Raw genomic sequence first — 19139 nt, 5'->3', positions numbered from 1 at the left:
CACATATAAGTTTACGTACTCCTTACTCCGTACTCCCACTTGCTCTCCCCTTAATGAGTCAGCCCTTCCAGTCTCTCCTTTCGTGACAATTTTGCCAGCTTCCAACTCTCTCTATCCTCCAGACAGGAGATGCCAACACAGTCTCAAGTGTCCACCTGATATAATTAGCTCACTCTTCATCAATATCTCTCTTCTACCCACTGTCCAGTCCCTTTCATGTCTGATGAGTTGTCTTCGGGAATGGTTCCTGTCCTGGGCCAACAGAAGGTTTGGGGACCATGACCACCGGGATTCCTCCAGTCTCAGTCAGACCATTAAGTCTGGTCTTTTTGTGAGAATTTGGGGTCTGCATCCCACTGATCTCCTGCTCCCTCAGGGGTTCTCTGTTGTGCTCCCTGTCAGGGCAGTCATCGATTGTGGCTGGGCACCAACTAGTTCTTCTGGTCTCAGGATGATGTAGGTCTCTGGTTCATGTGGCCCTTTCTGTCTCTTGGGCTCTTAGTTATCGTGTGACCTTGGTGTTCTTCATTCTCCTTTGCTCCAGGTGGGTTGAGACCAATTGATGCATCTTAGATGGCCGCTTGTTAGCATTTAAGACCCCAGACGCCACATTTCAAAGTGGGATGCAGAATGTTTTCATAATAGAATTATTTTGCCAATTGACTTAGAAGTCCCCTTAAACCCTGGTCCCCAAACCCCCACACTTGCTCCGCTGACCTTTGAAGCATTCAGTTTATCCCCAAAACTTCTTTGCTTTTGGTCCAGTCCAGTTGAGCTGACCTTCCATGTATTGAGTACTGTCCTTCCCTTCACTTAAAGCAGTTCTAGATAAAGGATTCTTGATTGACAGTGCTTTTCTTTCAACCATTTATTTATACGTCTACAGTATAAATTCAACTCACAGGTTATCAATTTGATCCTTAAAATCCTATCCTTATGCATTGTTATTGTTATTATTATTAATTACTTTAAGGTCTAACAACAACTGACACCTTCCCTTCTCACTGATCTTCAGCCTTAGTGCACATATATTTCAACCTGTAAAATTTACCTTCCATCCCCACAAAAATGGCTGCATTTCTTTGACATTATCCCTGCTCATACATTTTTCAATAATACACACTCCTCCATTCCTTCAGTGCTCTGCTCCACGTCTACCTTCCTCACGAAGTTATTCTGGTGGATGCTGGTCATGTCACGACCCCGATCCTCAGGTGCTCTTGGATGTCTAATCAAAGAACTACCAAATCCCACTTGTCAAACAATCACAGAATTCATTTGAGAGCTGGATGAGACCATAGAAGCCATCCAGTCCAACATCTTAATTTTACAAATGAGGAAACAGAGGCTCGGAACACTTAACTGACTTGCTGGTTGGTGACAAAATGAAGGCTAACATCTGAACTTCCAGTGAAGATTTTGCCAATATCTGGATACAAATCCAACAACATGAACTTTTGATAGTGTTAATATCATTCACTGAAAAACATGAGCAGAGTTCTTTAATAGAAAGTAGAGATTCCCTGAAAGTCTCACTTGTTCAAGCAATACTCAAGTCCAAGAACAACAAAAGAGTAATTTGCTTCATCTAAGAATACTTCAGTGAAATAGAAGCTAAGAAATGTTTACTGGCAACACTTCGTATAGTGCTTTATACACAGTCTCAAAAAAATAGGTGCCCAATTATTGTTTGGTGAGTGGGTGAGGGCATGCATGAGTGAATGAGAACTGGCGAGGGAAGAGTTTCTTAAAACTATCATCATGGGTACACCACCAAAGGATTTGAAAACTTGACTTAGTTCAGAAATTCATTCCTTCTCCAGAAATTCGAATCCTCCAAAATTAACTTTACAGAGTTCTTGTGCTGTTTGGAGACAATATTCTATACGTGTGAATCAAGGTAGTTCCAATAAAAATCCCAGCAGGGATCTGAAAAACAAGAGTTATGTAGGCAGAATAACCCTACCAGATATTAAGACACTGTATACACATTAACGGTTAAAATATTGTAGTTCTGACCCAGGTACAGACAAACTGACAAAAGGAACAACACAGGGAGTCTAAAAACAGACCCAGACTATTATGAGAACTGGGCTATGATAGAAGTGGTATCACACATAAGCAGAGGAAAGACTGATGGCTTAATCAATGGTATTGGGAAAATTAGCACCTCATAATGAAAAGATTTAATTATATCCCTACCTCACTCCATAAGCAACAATAAATTCAGAAGGATTTAAAACCGTAGTGAAAAACAAGTTATTCTGGGGGAAAAAAACAGAATAGCTTAACAACCTTGGGATTGGAAGGGATTTCTTAAACACATCAGAGAAAGCACTACCTACAAAGGGAGAAACTGGAGGATCTGATGACATCAAATCAAATGCTTCTACTAAACAAAATAACTCCAGGCAAAGTTAAAAGACAGGTGGTAGATGGACAGGAGATAGTTCCAATGCATGTAACCAAGAAAGGATGAAGACCCAGGATACTTAAGGAACTCCTACAATCGGGAAAAACAAGATAGGCAGCCCAATAGAAAAATGGACTTAGGGTATGAAATGTGCAGATGGCTGGGATAGGAACCTGGAAGGCTGATGTGAAGAGGCACTCAGGCTCACTAGCAGGCAATCACAGAAACTCCAAAACAGAGGTTCCAATTTAGAGCTAAAAGCCAAAATAAAACCTGTTGCCATTGAGTTGATTCCGACTCATGGCAACTCAATGTGTATCAGAATAGAACTGCTCCATAGGGTGTTCTTGGCTGTAATCTTCATGGATGCAGGTCACCAGGCCTTTCTTCTATGATGCCACTGGGTGGATTCAAACCACCAACCCTTAGATTAGTAGAGGAGCACAAACTGTACCACAGAGCTGGACTGACAAAAAATAAACATACAATAGCCAATGTCGGCAAGCAAGTGGGCAAGCAGGAGCTGTCATATTGCTGGTGACTTGCCAAATATTTCTTACAACCATTTTGGTAAACAATTTAGCAATACTTAGTCAATCTGTGTATGTACACACTCCATAACACAGCAAGTTCTGAATATGTACCCACAGAGAACTCAACAAGCTGAGACAGGTATAGAGATTGTTGTAATAGCAAAATAGGGGAATATGTTTTTAAAGTATGGCTTATGCCTAGGATGGTTTATTATTCACTGGTCAAAAGATAGTCATAAGTACAACCTGGTATACAGTACAATAATATCAAATTTTATATCTTTATATCGTTTTTTTGGGGGGTCCTAAATCAAGTTCAAGGCATACACGTTTTTCATAGATATACCTATCTAGAACATGGGTGCCTATCAAGCATGTAAGAATAAGAACCTCGTGAGGAGCCAGAAAATTGGTAATGAGGTTGGGAGACAAGGAAGAAAAAAATAAAACGATCTGCAACTAGAGTAATCTCATTAATGCAACACACGGATCCTATATAAAATGTCTGCACATGAAAGCCGAAACAGTTACAAACAATAAAGAGAATATTTTTAAGTGGAGGAGAAAAAGAAAGTAAATTGCTGTCTTTAATTTATGGACAGTTCATATAAAGACAGGGGTTAACCCAAAATTCAATGAAGTCAGAAATGAATTAGGATGATAGGCACCACTCTTGATAGCCCTTTCAAAGTCAGGGGGTAATTGCGTGTTAATTCTGCTGACCTTACTCGCAGTAGCTCCTCCATCCCCCCAGCGAGCATCAGGGGCTGTCGGGCTGCATACTTTACATAGCTGTCAACTTAATGTTTTTCTTTTGACTGAAATTTTTACCTGAGGCATTTCAGCCCTGTAACTTCAGCAGTCAATTTAGGCCCAAAGCAGCACGGGCCTCAGTCACCACGAAGCGGGTATTTGCATGCAAGCTAACAGCTTAAGCACCGGGGAGATGAGCTGGGCCCAAACAGGCATAAGAAGTAGGACTATATCATCCTAACTCAGTACACTGTCAGCTAATTTCCCTGCCATAGAATTGCTCTCCATGTGTGAGCGCGCGTGCGTGAGTGACTGTGTATGGGGGGGGGAGGGTCATCCCTTAAATTTATATCGTATTTTGATTGATTTAATGATCCTAAGCCAATGTTTTAAGAAGTAATCACAAAATTCTAATAGCTAAAAAAATAGCTAGATTAAAAAAAAAAAGCTAGATAGAAGGCATAAAAAGAGAAATGTTTTGAAACATAATTTGAATTGTTCTGAGAAAATCAGATTTTTGCTTTTTTATTTTTATTTTTTTAGACAGCTCAATTTCTCTAAAAAAAAGGTGGGCGATAGACATGCGTTATTAAAAAATGGCATGTAACTTGGGCCACGAATTTGTCATTGTACATCGTTTTTTAAATTCTTATCCTCTAAAATGACAAAGAAGCCATTTGCTGCTCATTGCAAGGGATTCTGGGTAGAGGGTAAAAAATGGTTGATCATGCAACAAAACCAGTAGCACCATTTATTGTATCCAGATCTTTTAGGCAGGGAGTTCAGTGCCATCTTCATCACCATTATTTGTGAAAGATGTAGCCAGGGTCCCAGTTAGAAGTGCCCTGTCTCCTCCTACACGCGTTACAGAAGAGATAATCACCAGTATCTGTGACTGGGTTACAAAGCATCTCAGTTCCAGATAGTGTCCTGAGGTATTTGGAAAGAGAACAGTTCATCTCTCCGCTCAAGACTATCAAATGCACTCTCAGCTAGCCCTTGGGGATGAAATTCAATATTCTTAACTCCACCTAACTACTATAGGAAGTGAGTCCCCATCTAACAGTCAAAAAATAATAATTTTACTTAGTCCATTGGCCTGCAGGTCAGTACTGTGAAAAGAATTCATTCCCAAGCAGCATATCCATTTATGTAAGTCAAGGAGAACCCAAAAGTGTATAAAAGGAAGAACGAATTGCATAAAGAATGAGAGTGTCTGCGAACTGACGCTGGCAGGTTTCAGTCCACACTGTTGATAGTAGTTATAGAAAATGCAAAGAAATAAAGGCAGGCATTGGGTAAATCACCAAATAGAAGGTAAATGATAGATATGCTTAGCAGTGGCTTTTGCCCCTACTATACAGGATTAATATGAAAAAAAAAAAAAATGATTTATGAGCAAATATGTTCCATGGTCAAAAGATTGCCTTTATAAACCAGCAGCGCGTCCTGCTCCATGGGGCTGGCTCTGCGGGTGGCCCTTATTACAAGAAATGGCCACTGACCACACTGCCAGGTGAGTCCTACTCACAGAGACTTCCTTACTTTGTGAGCCACCCAGGGCCATGGAAAGTGAACCAGCAGGAGGTCTCTCATTCCCCTTTTCATCGTGCGTCCACAACAGCAACTCAAAATACTTTACCAGGACTGAGAATCATCAACTGAAGATGAGAAGAAAATTTTACATCTGTGCTTACCATGGAGTTACAAAAATGTTGGAGTGAAAAAGGTGGAAGATAGATCAGCAACGTGTTCTAAGACAGTGCTTCTCAAACTTTAACATTGGTGCCTATGAATCGCCTGGAGACTTTGTTAAAATACAGATTCTGATTCAGCAGGTCTGAGGTGGGACCAGGAAGTCTGCACGTCTATCAGGCTCCCAGGTGTGGGCCATGCTGATGGTCTGACCACACTTTGAGTAACCAAGTTTGAAGGAGTAACAAAAAAAAGTGAAGGGGATTGTTATGGACTGAAGCATGTCCCCCAGAAAGTTAAGTTTAAGTCCTAACTCATGTATCCGTGAATGTGATCCCGTTTGAAAATAAGGGTTTTCTTTTGTTATGTTAATGAGGTCATACTGGAATTCCTCTGTGTGGTGTCTTGTAAATAAGAGCAGAACACACAGAGACACAAAGAAAGACAGATGCCATGCAAAGATATAGCTACTAGCAGTCAAGGAACTCCAAGGAATGCCTGGGGCTACGGAAGCAGAAAGAGACAAGGATATTCCCCTAGAACCAGCGATGGATTATCCAATAAGCAAGATACACATGGGCCTACTTGTTCTTATTTACTACTCCGTAGTGCACAATTTCACTTGTGGTAAAACCCATGTGAAATTGTGCGCTACAGACTAGCAAGTAAATACAATTAAGCCCATGGGTACCTTGCTTACTGGCTAATCTGTCCCTTCCTAGAACCCACAGAGAAGAAAGATCCTAGCCCCACAGATGCCCTCAACATGGACTCCTGGTCTCCAAAAACTGTGAGGCAATAAGTTCCTGTTCTTTCAAGTCACCCGCTTGTGGTATTTTTTCTCACAGCAACACTAAGTAACTGAAACAAGGGTGAATGACAAAATTCCTCTAATGCAACTAAATCGTAAGGCAAGGCCCTATGAAGTACGTAGCTGTATACCCGCCCGCCTCAGGAAGTATCTCCGCTGGGGTTTCCTAAAGGTGCTTAACCATCAGGAGCAACCCTGAACCCACTATTTCCGCCCACAATCCTGCTCCCTCCCCTGTATGCCTCCTTCTGCTACTGCAGCATCAGCTACCAAAGACCTCAAGACAGAAAACTCAGATTTATTCAACTCCTCCTTCTCCCTCAACCTCCACAGCCAGACACCAAGTCCTATTGCAACCAACCTTCAAAATCTCTCCTTCTGTTTCCTGTCTCTGTTCTCGATTCAACAGCTGTGGTCTGGGCCTTTGTTGTCTCTTTTCTGAATACAACCCTCTGAGTGGTCTCCCTCACTCTATTTTCTTTCCCTTTCAAATATCCTGGAGTCCTTGGACAGTACAACTAACATTCTCAGCTGCTAAAGGAAAGTTTGAAGGTTCTAGTCTACCCAGAGGTACCTCAGAAAAAAGGCCTGGTGATCTCCTTCTGAAAAAGCATCCACTGGAAATCCCGTGGAACACAGGCCTACTCTGACACGCGTGGGGTTGCCAGGAGTTGGGACTGATTTTGCTGCAACTGGGGTGTTTTTTGTTGTTTTTTCAAATATCCTTCCACTCCTTTGCTGCTGACATTGTAATTCTAAATCTCAGGTGGCATATGTATCATTTCCTTGTTAAAATACCTCCCAGTTGATAGGGTTTCCACTTTTTAAAGGATAAAGAACACACACCTTAGAAGAACATCCAAGAACTTTCACGTTCCGATCCCAACTTCTGGCCTAACTTACTGTCATTGCCCCTTCATACCCTTTGCTCCATCTCAGACACCTGCCCTCACATGAAATTATGCCCTATTCACATTTCTATGAATTCACCCAGACTGTTCTCTCCACCTGGAGCAATCTCACTACAGCCATCCACCATGTTTTTACCTCAACACTACCTCGTCCCATAAAACACAGCTCTAAGTGTTTTCGCCTCTGTGGAGCCTTCCAAGTGCACATAGTAGAGAAGCAGGAAATATTATTGAGTCAATGAATAGTGCTACAAAGTTATTGTCTGATCAAAATGGCTTTCTTTAAGTTGTTCCAACCACGCGGTTAGGATGTTAGCTCAGGTGTGAGGACAGGGGAAGAAAGAATCAGGTAGAAATTCTCATGTTCTACCAACTCCTATGCTAGCCATCGAAATAGAAAAGTCATAATTTTGAGGTCTTATAAATCAGGGCTCAGGAAGCCTTTCTCTTGGTCATTAAAACCAGTGTCTTAGCTTCTTTAGGCACGCCCATATAAGGACCTGGACATAGAGGATCTAAGGCAATAGGAGGTGGGAGAGTAATTTTTACATCTTCTCAGTATCTAAATTGCCCTTTCTTTTATCTACTGCTTTTTTTTTTTTTAACTCATAGGTGACTCAGAGCAATTTATAACCTTGGATGATGTTTCCAAAACTTGGTTTAACCTGCCCTAGCAAGGCAGTACGTTAGCATGGGGTGAACAAGAAATAATAGATATCAATGATGGTGAACTATCACATTTACTTTTCAGGCATCAACAAGGGTTACCCACTGAAAAACCAAACCCACTGCTGTCGAGTCGATTCTGACTCATAGCAACCCTATAAGCCACCCCATAGGACAGAGTAAAACTGCCCCATAGAGTTTCCAAGGAGCACCTGGTGGATTTGAACTACCAAACTCTTGGTTAGCAGCTGTAGCACTTAACCACTACACCACCAGGGTTTCCAACAACAACAAGGGTTAATCAAGGCTAATGCTATTAGGTATTTCTGGGACAGCCACAGAAGGAGATTAACATCTAAAAAAATGAAGTCCACAGCCCATTAATTCAAGTCAATAACATAATCTTATTTTATGAGAAGGACAAAAGAAATCCACATTTGTCCATTAGTTGTAAACAGGTTAAAAAATAACCAAATGTTTTTGGTATATTGAAGGAAATAGTAAGAAGTTTGGAGTCCATTCTCATACTACCTTTCATACTGGAAATAGTAAACATCGCCATTTGTTCATTTATTCAATCAATCAGTCAACAAGTATTTCCTGAGTACTGTGGTGGTTTTCCACTATCTGTCTGTCAGTTTGTTGTACTATGGTGGGTTGCGTGTTGCTATGATGGTAGAAGCTACGCTACCAATATTTCAAATTCCAGTAGTGTCACTAATGGTTGACAGGTTTCAGTGGAGCTTTCTGTCTTAGGCTGGGTTCCCTAGAGAGACAAAACCAGTAAAGAATATAAATATAGAGAGAGATTTATATCAAGGAAACAGCTCATGTGATTATAGAGGTTGGAGTCCACACATCAGGATAGGGGCCTCTCCCAATTCACTGAGCTACAGAAGCTAGTGAACCCAAGGTCAGCGGGTCAAAGTACAGGGCTTCCACTCATAGGCTGTGAAGGTTAAGGAATCCCAAGGTCAGCAGGCAAGACCACAAGGTTTCTCCTGATTCACGTAGCTGCAGGGGCTGGCGAACCTAAGATCAGCAGGTCAGGGAGCAGGACTCTTCTTTGCAGGCTGTGAAGATCGGCGAATCCCAAGATGGACAGCTAAGCTGCTAGCTCAAGTCCCAAGAACCAGAGATCAGACAAGAGGCAGCTGCTGGATCCAGAACAAACCAAAAACCTTGGCAAGGCAAGCAGGAAGGAAATAGGTGGCAGAGGGCTGAGAGATGAAGGCTGAGGGGGTGGTGAGATGCCACAGGCCCCACCCCTGCCGGTACCACTCAGCAGATTCCATCATGGGGGTGATCACATATTAAATTTCAACAGGAAAGTGATCACAATATTATACAACTGCCAAAACACTGAGAATCGTGGCCCAGCCAAGTTGACACACAATCTTAACCATTATACTTACAGACTAGGAAGAAAGGCCTGGCAATCTTCTGAAAATTAGCCAATGAAAACCTTATGGATCATAACAGAACACTGCCCAACTGACTTGCTTTGGACACATCATCAGAGGGTTCAATTGCTGAAGAAAGACATCATGCTTGGTGAAGTAGAAAGCCAGTGAGGGTGACAGAGCTCCTCAGTGAAATGAATCAGCACAGCAGTCACAATGATGGACACAAATATACCAGTGATTATGAGGGTGATACAGGACCGGGCCACCTTTCATTCTGTTGTAGAGAAGGTCACTGTGATGGTTCAGGTTTTATGTCAACTTGGCTGGGCATGATTCTCAGTGGTTTGGCAATTGTATGATGTTGTGATCACTTCCGTGATGAGATTTGATATAATGTGATCACCTCCATGATGGGATCTGCTGTGAGTAGCTAACCATTTGAAAGGGAGTTTCCGTGGGTGTGTGTCCTGCATTGAATATAAGTGGCATTCTGGCAAGGCTCAAGGACTTTTGCTTGCCCTGGCTCCTGCAGCTGGCTTCTGTTCATCTGACCTCCAGTTCTTGGGACTTGAACTAGCAGCTTACCTGTAGTCTTGTCTGCCGATCTTGGGATTTGCTGATCTTCGTAGACTGAGCAAGAGCCCTGTTATCTGATCTTGGGTTCGCCAGTCCCTGTGGCTACATGAATCAGGAGAAGCCTCTATTCTGACTCACGGACTTGGAACGTTCCAGCCTCTATGACCACGTGAGCCATTTCCTTGGTATAAATCTCTCTATATATATATTTATTTGCTTTACTGGTTTTACTTCTCTAGAGAACCCAGTCTAAGACAGTCACCATGAAGAGCAGTTGACTTGATGGAAGTTATCCATCTCCATCTACAACCCAAAACCAAACCCGATGCTGTGATTCAATTCTGACTCATAGCCACCTTACAGGACAGAGTAGAACTGCCCTATAGGGTTTCCAAGGAGCAGCTGGTCGATTCAAACTGCCAATCTTTCGGTTAGCAGCCAAGCTCTTAACCACTGCACCACTAAGTTTCCATCTCTATCTATAGTGGTTTAAAACATGTCCACAGATTTTTTTGACACTTCTCCCATTAAGGAGTTTAATTCTCCTCCCCTTGAGTATGAACAGGCATTATAACGTTGTTAATGAACACAATGCAGCAGAAATGGTGTTTTTTGACTTCCAAGAATACACGAGAAAAGATCATGCAGTTTCTGCAAGGTTCTCTTGGGACACGTGCCTTTGAAGCCTTGAGTCACCATCTAAGAAATCCAGCTACCCTAAAGCTGACATTCTGGAGAGACCATGTGGAGAGATCAAATAGAGATAGAAAGACCCAAGGAGCCCTAGTTATTCCAGTCCCCAGCTGTTTGAGTCTTTCCAGCCCAGGCAATGGACATGTAAATGAAGAAGTCTTTGAGATGAATACAGCCTAGACCTTATCTTGACTGCAATCACAGAGAGACCCCAAGCAAGAACCACATAGCTGAGCCATGTCAATCCCCCGAACTATAAGAAATAGTAATAATGAATACTTGTTATTACTTTGCACCGCTAAGTTTGGGGTGATTTGTTATACAGAAACAGATAACTGGAACAAGCACCTAATGTATGTCAGGCACTGTGCTAGGTAATGCAGATATTTCTCCCCTTATAGAGTCCCTATAAGCTGCTCAGAAACCCTGGTGGCATAGTGGTTAAGTGCTACGGCTGCTAGCCAAGAGATCAGCAGTTCGAATCCACCAGGTGCTCATTGGAAATTCTATGGGGCAGTTCTACTCTGTCCTATAAAGTCGCTATGAGTCGGAATCGACTTGACTGCATTGGGTTTGGTTTTGGTTTTATAAGCTGCTAGCCACTAGCCACGTGTGGCTGTTTAGCACTCGAAATGTGTCTACTTCAAATTGAGATGCGCTGTAAGTGGAAAACACACAGGAGATTTCAAAGACTTGGTATGAAATAAAAATATGTAAAATATCTCAATCATTTTTATATTGATTATAGGTTGAAGTGATAATATTTTGGATATAAAGCTAAATAAGATATATGATTAAAATTAAAAAAAAGAAAACTTGATGACCCAGTGTTCTACGTGGATGTAAGAAACAACCCTTCATCTCCCTTACTTTACAGTCTAAATAATGATATGAGAAATATCCACATAAATAGATACATATCAATGTAAGAAAATATATGATAAGTGCTAAATAAATGAACAACAAATAGAATTTACTAGAACGATGGAGCTCTTGGGACCTCCACACTCAAGGAAAGATCAGTCAAGGAAATAGGAACTGGGCTAAATGCAAAGGCTTCCACGTGGGTAAAGGTACTAGTGGGGCCTGAGGAGGAAGGCATTGCAGCATTCCCATTGAATGGGAAGGAGTGCTATGAGCTAGTTTGGAAGAAGGTTCCACACAAGTAAGTGTGTGGAGGAGAAGACTAGGAAAATCAATAAGAAGCCGGTGACAGAGGGTCTTGAGGGCATAAGAAGGGTTTAAAAGAACTAGACTTCATTTTCAATCAACTCATATGCACGTGTAAGTTGAACAATGAAAAAGAAAGACAGAAGAAGAATTGATGCGTTTGAATCGTCGTGTTGACAAAGAATATTAAATACACCATAGACTGTCAGAAGAACAAAGGTATCCATCTTAGAAGAAATACCACCAGGATGCTCCTTAGAAGTAAGATTAGTGAGACTTCAGCTCACTTACTTTGGACATGTCATCAGGAAAGAACAATAGCTAGAAAAAGAGAGCATGTTTGGTAAAGTAGAGGGTCAGTGAAAATCAAGGAACCCCTCAATGAGATGGATTGACACAACAGCCTCAACAGTGGACTCGAACATACCAACGATCATGAAGATGGTGCAGGCCCAGGCAACATTTTGTTCTATTATACATAAGGTCACCATTTGCTATGAGCCAGAGCTGACTTGATGGCAACTAACAACAGGCTTCATTTTCAAGGCAAGAAGAAGGCACTGAAGGTTTACAAGCCACAGATGAGAATGATGAAAAATGCAATTGGCCCGACAGTGAAAGGGATATGGATTGATGTATTGGAATTAACAGCAGAGGCAGGAAGGGCAGGTAGGAGACCCTTGAAATAATTTTCAAACATGGTAGAAGGGTCTTTTCACTCTCTATCCCACCTCCCATGACATGCCCACTCCGGTTTTTCTAGAATGTCATTTCCTGCTGCTCCCCATGTTTCAGCACCTTCTGGTGTATGGAGCTATAACATTTTCTTAATGAGCGTGTGCTCAAGATGCAGATATAAGAAGTGCTGCCCTGAAGCTATCAACTGAATAGGTGGGCTCATTTCATCTCCAAACCCACTGACGGCTGCTTCCTCGTGATCTAAGGAGTTCTTAGTGTTTGTTGTTTGTTTTGACCGTTTGATCTTCTTTGCTCTACATGGTATCATTAATTCGCTGATGCCTGACAAGTTTTATCCTAAAGGGAATGGATACAGGTGAAGACATGTTCAAGTGCTCCCTGAAGTAAAAGCATTCCTGGTTTCTGGAAGAGGTGATATGTAATAACAATTATACGGTGCTTTCATCTTCAAAGCCCTATGCAAACATTATCTAATTAACCCTCACGACGTACCTGGAAGGCAAGGAAGTATCATTAAACCCGGGTTTCAGGAGTGGATATTGTAACCTAGAAGTTAAATGACAAGCCCTCTACCAGAAAAGGCTCAGTGCAGATGGCAAAGCTAACAAATAAGGACTTCTGACCCTTACTCCTACACTGAGAGGCCAAGGAGAAAAACCAACGTTGAAATTTTTCATTGGTTACAAGGACCATATGCATCATATTCTTGTAAAGTTGACTAGGGAATCGGAAAACAGGTTGTATTCATACAAGGAGGAAGGATTCTGGGTTCTTCATGAATAAAAATCAACTACCCGGCAGCTAACAACAACAACAGCGATGGACTTTTACTGTCTAGTTGTGTGACTTCAGACAAGTCCTTCAGCCTACCTCCACTTAGAACGCTTGGTCTGTCAAAGGATCTCAAGCCACATCTAAGCCCTGTAATATGTGATTCCCGACACATAACGGCACTAAAACAATTCACGAAAACAGTGCTCAGAAAATGAACTCTAGTCAGTGTCTGTGACACAGATCATTAGACGAGCTCTTACGCGCCCTGCTTACATAATTTCAACCTCATTGCTGCCACAGCCTACCAACAGCAGTGTCCCTCTCTACCCCTCCACATGGCATCTTCAGGACCTCTCTCCCACCCCCATCAAATCTGCCTCAGAAAAAGCTTCCAGACTCACTGACACCAAGGTATAGAAGCATCCTGAGTTTTAAAGTAAACCACCCCAGGAGGGACTTTGCATTTTAACAGGGAACAAAACTCCCATTCATCCAAACTGAAGTTCTGATGGTGGTATTCAGGCCACAGTGAACTAACTTGTAAAGGTGGGGTGGCAGGACCCTGATATCACATCACACTACACATAAAAAAAAAAAAAAAAAATTTGAGTACTTACCAGAAGCCAAGCTCTCTTTTAAGAGGAAGTCTAGTATCATGGTTAAGAGCATGGTCTCTGGCATTAAAATAGTCTTTCTACCACCAAGAAATCACTTCATCTCTCTGTGCCTCAGTTTCTTCATCTCCAAGATGGGGGTAATAATTCTTCCTACCCCCTGGAGTTGCTGTGATAATTAATGCATAGGAAATGCACAACACAGTTCCTAACATAACAAACGCCAAAATGCATTTGCTATTATTTTAGGCACTTTACTTGTATTAATAAGTGTATATTAATAAAACCCTAGGAGGTAATACTATATACTAAAAAAAATATATATATATATATACTAGCTCCCTTTTTTTTTTATTGGGCTTTAAGTGAAAGTTTACAAATCAAGTCAGTCTCTCACACAAAAACTTACACACACCTTGCTATGTAGACAGCACATTCCTCCTCTCTACCCTGTATTCCCTGTGACCATTTAACCAGTTCCTGTCCCCCTCTGCCTTCTCATTTTGCCTCCGGACAGGAGCTGCCCACAGAGTCTCATGTGTCTAGTTGAGCCGAGAAGCTCACTCCTCACCAATATCATTTACTGTCTTATAACCCAAAAACCCACTGCCGTCGAGTCGCTTCCGACTCATAGCAACCCTATAGGTCAGAGTAGAACTGCCCCATAGAGTTTCCAAGGAGCGCCTGGCGGATTTGAACTCCCGACCTTTGGTTAGCAGCCATAGCACTTGACCACCATGCCCCCAGCCCAATCCCTGTCTGAAGAGTTGACTTAGGGAACTGTTCCTGTCTTGGGCTGACAGAAGGTCTGGGGATCATGACCTCCAAGGTCCTCTAATCTCAGTCAGACCATTAGGTCTGGCCTTTTTATGAGAATTTGAGTTCTGGCAATGGGTTTAGTTTATTTGGTACTATAGAACAATGAAGGTAGAATTCTATGTAGGAGACCCTTCTACGTAGGAGACCCAAGTTTGATTCCTGACCAATGCACCTTGTGCACAGCCACGCCCATCTGTTACTGGAAGCTTCTGTGTTGCCATGACACTGAACAGGTTTCGGTGGGGCTCCCAAACTAAGACGAACTAGGAAGAAAGGCCTGGTGATCTCCTTCTGAAAATCAGCCGGTGAAAATCCTTTGGATCATGATGGTTTGATCCCCAACTGATCAGGCTCGGAACCAGGCAGCGTTCCCTTACATTGTTTCATTGTTCAATCGTTCCAGCGATCCCTTCCTTTCGTGGGGTCGCTATGAGTTGGGGCAGCTTAACGGCAACTAACAGCAACAACAACTGCAGGATGAGTTAATGTGACGACAAGCAAGGCTGTAAAAGGCCTCAGGAAACCATCTGTGCTTCAGTGGACCCTCAGTTCATAGAGGCTTTGGGCAGACAGGGACATCTGGCCTCAACAGTCAGAGACAGGGACTGTGCGCCCAGGCACCAGGCAGTGCAGGTGCAGGAGGCAGGACATGCACAGCACCCCCCAGTGCAAGCAGAGCCTCACAGTCCTCCTACAGCATGTCCTCCAATGGGGACCATGCACCCACTCCATAAACCAAACCAAACCCGTTGCTGTCGAGGAGAACTCTGAGTCATAGTGACCCTGTAGGACAGAGTACAACTGCCCCATAGACTGTAAATCATTAAGGAATCAGACTGCCACATCCTCCTCTCTTGGAGCAGCTGGTGGGTTCCAACCATTGAGGTTTTGGTTGGCAGCTGAACGCTTAACCACTGCGCCACAGTGCTCCTCTCCATAAACCAGGAAGCCTGAAATGCTCCAGGCCCTGAGCTAACGCTGCCGTCCATTGCTTCCCAAGTGCACCTCCAAGGACTGGGCACCCACAGAAAGAGAGACTCCTCAGGACCCTGAGGCCTGGAGGTTTCTGTGCAAGGCAGGATGGTCTGTGGGAGTGCCTGGTGCCCTCGGCTCCCCCCAAGGCTGCTGCTTTCCGCACCACCTGCTCTTTCCATTTTAGGGCAAAGCCACTCTCCCAAGGCTCTGAGGGCCATTTCTGGGCAGTGCCCTGCTGAGGAGTTCTGGGAGAAAGCACATCCAGGGCCTTTGAAGAAATCCACCCCAACTTGCGAGAGACCTGCTGCTTTCTAAAGCTGCCTTTTAATTCCCCAAGGGCAAGTGGCCGGCAACACCAAGCCCGGATGCTAGAAGATAGGAACACCCATTTCCTAATTATAGAGTTTTGTTTAATAGCAGCGAGTCTCCTTTCTCAGCTAATGGAAATGATCTCTGTTAAAAATCATTACTTTCTTATCTTAGGCTTGGGTTAAGGAGAGCACCCCGCCCCCTCATGCCCGGCTGAGGACAAAGGAAAAAGAGCTGCCCCAAAAGCCAGTCTTCAGCCTCCAGCCCCCACTCCGTCCTCCTCCGCTGGCAGTCCTGGCCCAGGTGCCAAGCTGGCTAAGGTGACAAGGTCCATGGATAATTAGGCTGGCAGCCTCCAAGAAGCCTCTGGGACCTGTCACACTGTTCGGCTGCTCATTGGCTGCGGGCGCTGGCTGGCTCCTTTGAATGCAGTTTCCCGTCCTCTCAGCTTGATTCTGCTACAGTTTGCAGATATTTTACCGCTCGTGAATAATACCCCCGCTCAAATCCATCCCAGGATACAGTATATTTTGGAAGCCACTTACATGGCAAAGGTGAGAGATTTGCCCAAGCCTGTATATATTTTCAGGCTCCCGCTTCCCAGCGGTTTCTGAACGCCAGCCCGGATCACAGTCCTTGCCTTATTGTCACGGTATCATCATTTAACGTGTATCAAGTACACACCGCGTGCCTGGAGCTCTAGCAATTGAATAGAAACATAATGTTCCTGCCAAGCTGATTTATCATTTAAACAGAGCAAGCGGGAGAAGAAACAAACAGTGGGCGAAGATACACGGCTCCCACTGAGGGTAGACCACGGCGAAAGTGGGCCAGATGTCTTTGTCTTCAGCCTTCAGTCGCCTCCCACAGACAGCTGCTGCTCCCAGGGAGACCATTGTGGTGTGAGCTTTAAGGAATTTTTTTTTTTTTTTTTTTTCTGAAATAAGGTTACCATTTTATTTTGGACAATCCACCAAAACAGCATTATGGTCCTGCTCCTGAGAGCTCCACTTAGCTACCATGATCCTAAGCCCCAATCTCTGGTCCCCTTTCAGTTTGCCACTTATCAGCCTATCCTTTAACCAAGTTTGAGAGCCCTTCATACACCCCAAGGGTAATATTTGTCACCTCTTCTGTGATAGCAGGCTTTTTGTAGGTGTGGGTCCCTACATCCAAAAGTTGGCTAATGGCTTCTGGAATTTCTCTCTTAAACTGGCAATTGCATGATGTTAGTACTCTCAATGGCACTCTTATTTTAAAGTTAGTAAGGAGTCTCTAGTGGCACAAATGCTTAAGTGCTTGGCTGCTAATTGAAAGGTTGGCAGTTCGAATCCACCCAGAGGTGTCTTGTTAGAAAGGCCTGGCAATCTTCTTCCGAAAGATCACAGCCATTGAGAACCCTATGGAGCACAGTTCTACTCTGACACACATGGAGTCACTATGAGTTGGAGTTGGTTCGGTGGCAACTGGTTTGTTTGCTTTTTTTATTGATCACAATTATGAAATAAGTCTAAGAATCAACACGGGAGAGGGGAGTAAGAAGAGCTTATATTAGGCAATATCTCACAAGAACAAGGTCTTAAATGAGCACAGTTTTAAGATCAGCATAGGGAGATGGGGATTTGAAGCATGCCAAGGATGCGGATGAGCTGGCAGGCATCCTAGCCCCTCAAAGCCACAAGCAGGAGCACTGTCAAAAGCACTTCCCTGTGAGGGCAGAGGCGGTCATCAATGTCACATTAGGAGTCTCAGGAGAAACCTTCTGGAGCTTAGTTGGAATTCTGGCCTAAGCCCCAGAGTTTATTCCTCCCTGCCCATTAATACAGGGTTCTCAAATTGCTTCATATCAGGGCTCCGTGATGTTTCCTACTCTCATGGCCAAATGTGTCAGTAGAACATAAAGAATAATTCATGAGGTAAGAGACGAAGTGGGTCCAGGGTGTCTGCCAGGAAACACGCACTTTGTCTTTGGTGTCTCACCCTTGGTTAGCTCAACAGACCAATTCCTGCCCACTTCCCGTACTGTAGGGGCTCCACACCCTGATAGAACACTCTTTCCCTTCTCACCCACTGGCCACTCCTTTAAGTCTGGGAATGGTCTAAAAAGAGCCCCTGCAAAGAGAAGTAGTTGCTTCCTGAGAGCGATGCATTAGCACAGCCAACCATGTGGCTCTTCCTTTTGCACCTGGAGCTGGTGCCAGCAGCTGGGCATTTGAGCTTGATTCTCCTTGGAAGCTCTGATGACCTCATGCCCAGAACTGGCACTCCTCAAATAGCATTGGAGAAAGGGAAAGTATGTGCATTGGGCCATCCAGTGTACCTGAGTAACAACAGCTAACTTTCTCTAACCAGTTGCTGTCAAGCCCATTTCCGATTCATGGCAACCCTGTGTGTGTCAGAGTAGAACTGTGCTCCATAGGGTTTTCAATGGCTAGCTTGTCAGAAGTAGATTGTCAGACCTTTCTTCTGAGGTGCTTTTGGGTGGACTAAAACCTCCAACCTTTTGGTTAGCAACGGACTGTGTTAACCCTTTGCACCAGGCAGAAACTCCTAACATTCTCTAAAAAAAAAAAAATTCTCTAGTGCTTACCAAATGCCAGGCATGTGCTTAGAGCTTTACATGGATTCCATTTGTTAATGCCTACAACAACCTATGAAACAGACTTATTATTTTTTAGCTCCATCTTAGAGATCAAGGGTGACCCTGAAATTACCCAATCCTCTTGGAAAAGCCCTAAAATATTCTGACTCAGGCCCGTCTCCATGCTCTTCCCTGGGGCTTCCCTCAAACCACATTGGCCTGCAGGAGTAGAAGCAGCCCTGGTACCACTGTCAGAGCCTTGTGCTCCCCATCCATTGGGTCAGTATGGGTATGTGTGCTGTGCTGTTACCAAGGCTCCATTACTGATGTGTGTTCCTACATTTCCACTGACGTTCAGGGCTAGCATCATTTTAAACAACATGCATACTGCTAACCCATGCCTGGCCATCAACCGGGTCAGATTTTACCAACTTTATTCTGGAATTTCCAACATAAACATGTAACTCAAGGATTTCAGCCAAGACAGAGAGTACCCTCTAACCCTCTAAAAATTCAAAATATGGATTCTGAAGACAGACTCTGACGTTCAGATCAGACATGCCATTTTAATGTTAGGATATGGCATAATGTTTTCAAAATACCATCAATAAATTAAAAGAAATTTCACACTTCCATGGAGTATTGATCAAAAGCTTCATCCCCTCAATTCACCAAAGTCATTTCACAAAGATCATTTTGGCCTTGACTTACTTCTCAATCACTCAGAAATGGAAATCCTTG

This window comes from Elephas maximus, chromosome 4 (genome assembly GCF_024166365.1).
Source record: "Elephas maximus indicus isolate mEleMax1 chromosome 4, mEleMax1 primary haplotype, whole genome shotgun sequence".
Lineage (NCBI taxonomy): Eukaryota > Metazoa > Chordata > Mammalia > Proboscidea > Elephantidae > Elephas > Elephas maximus.
This window is presented reverse-complemented; position numbering follows the sequence as displayed.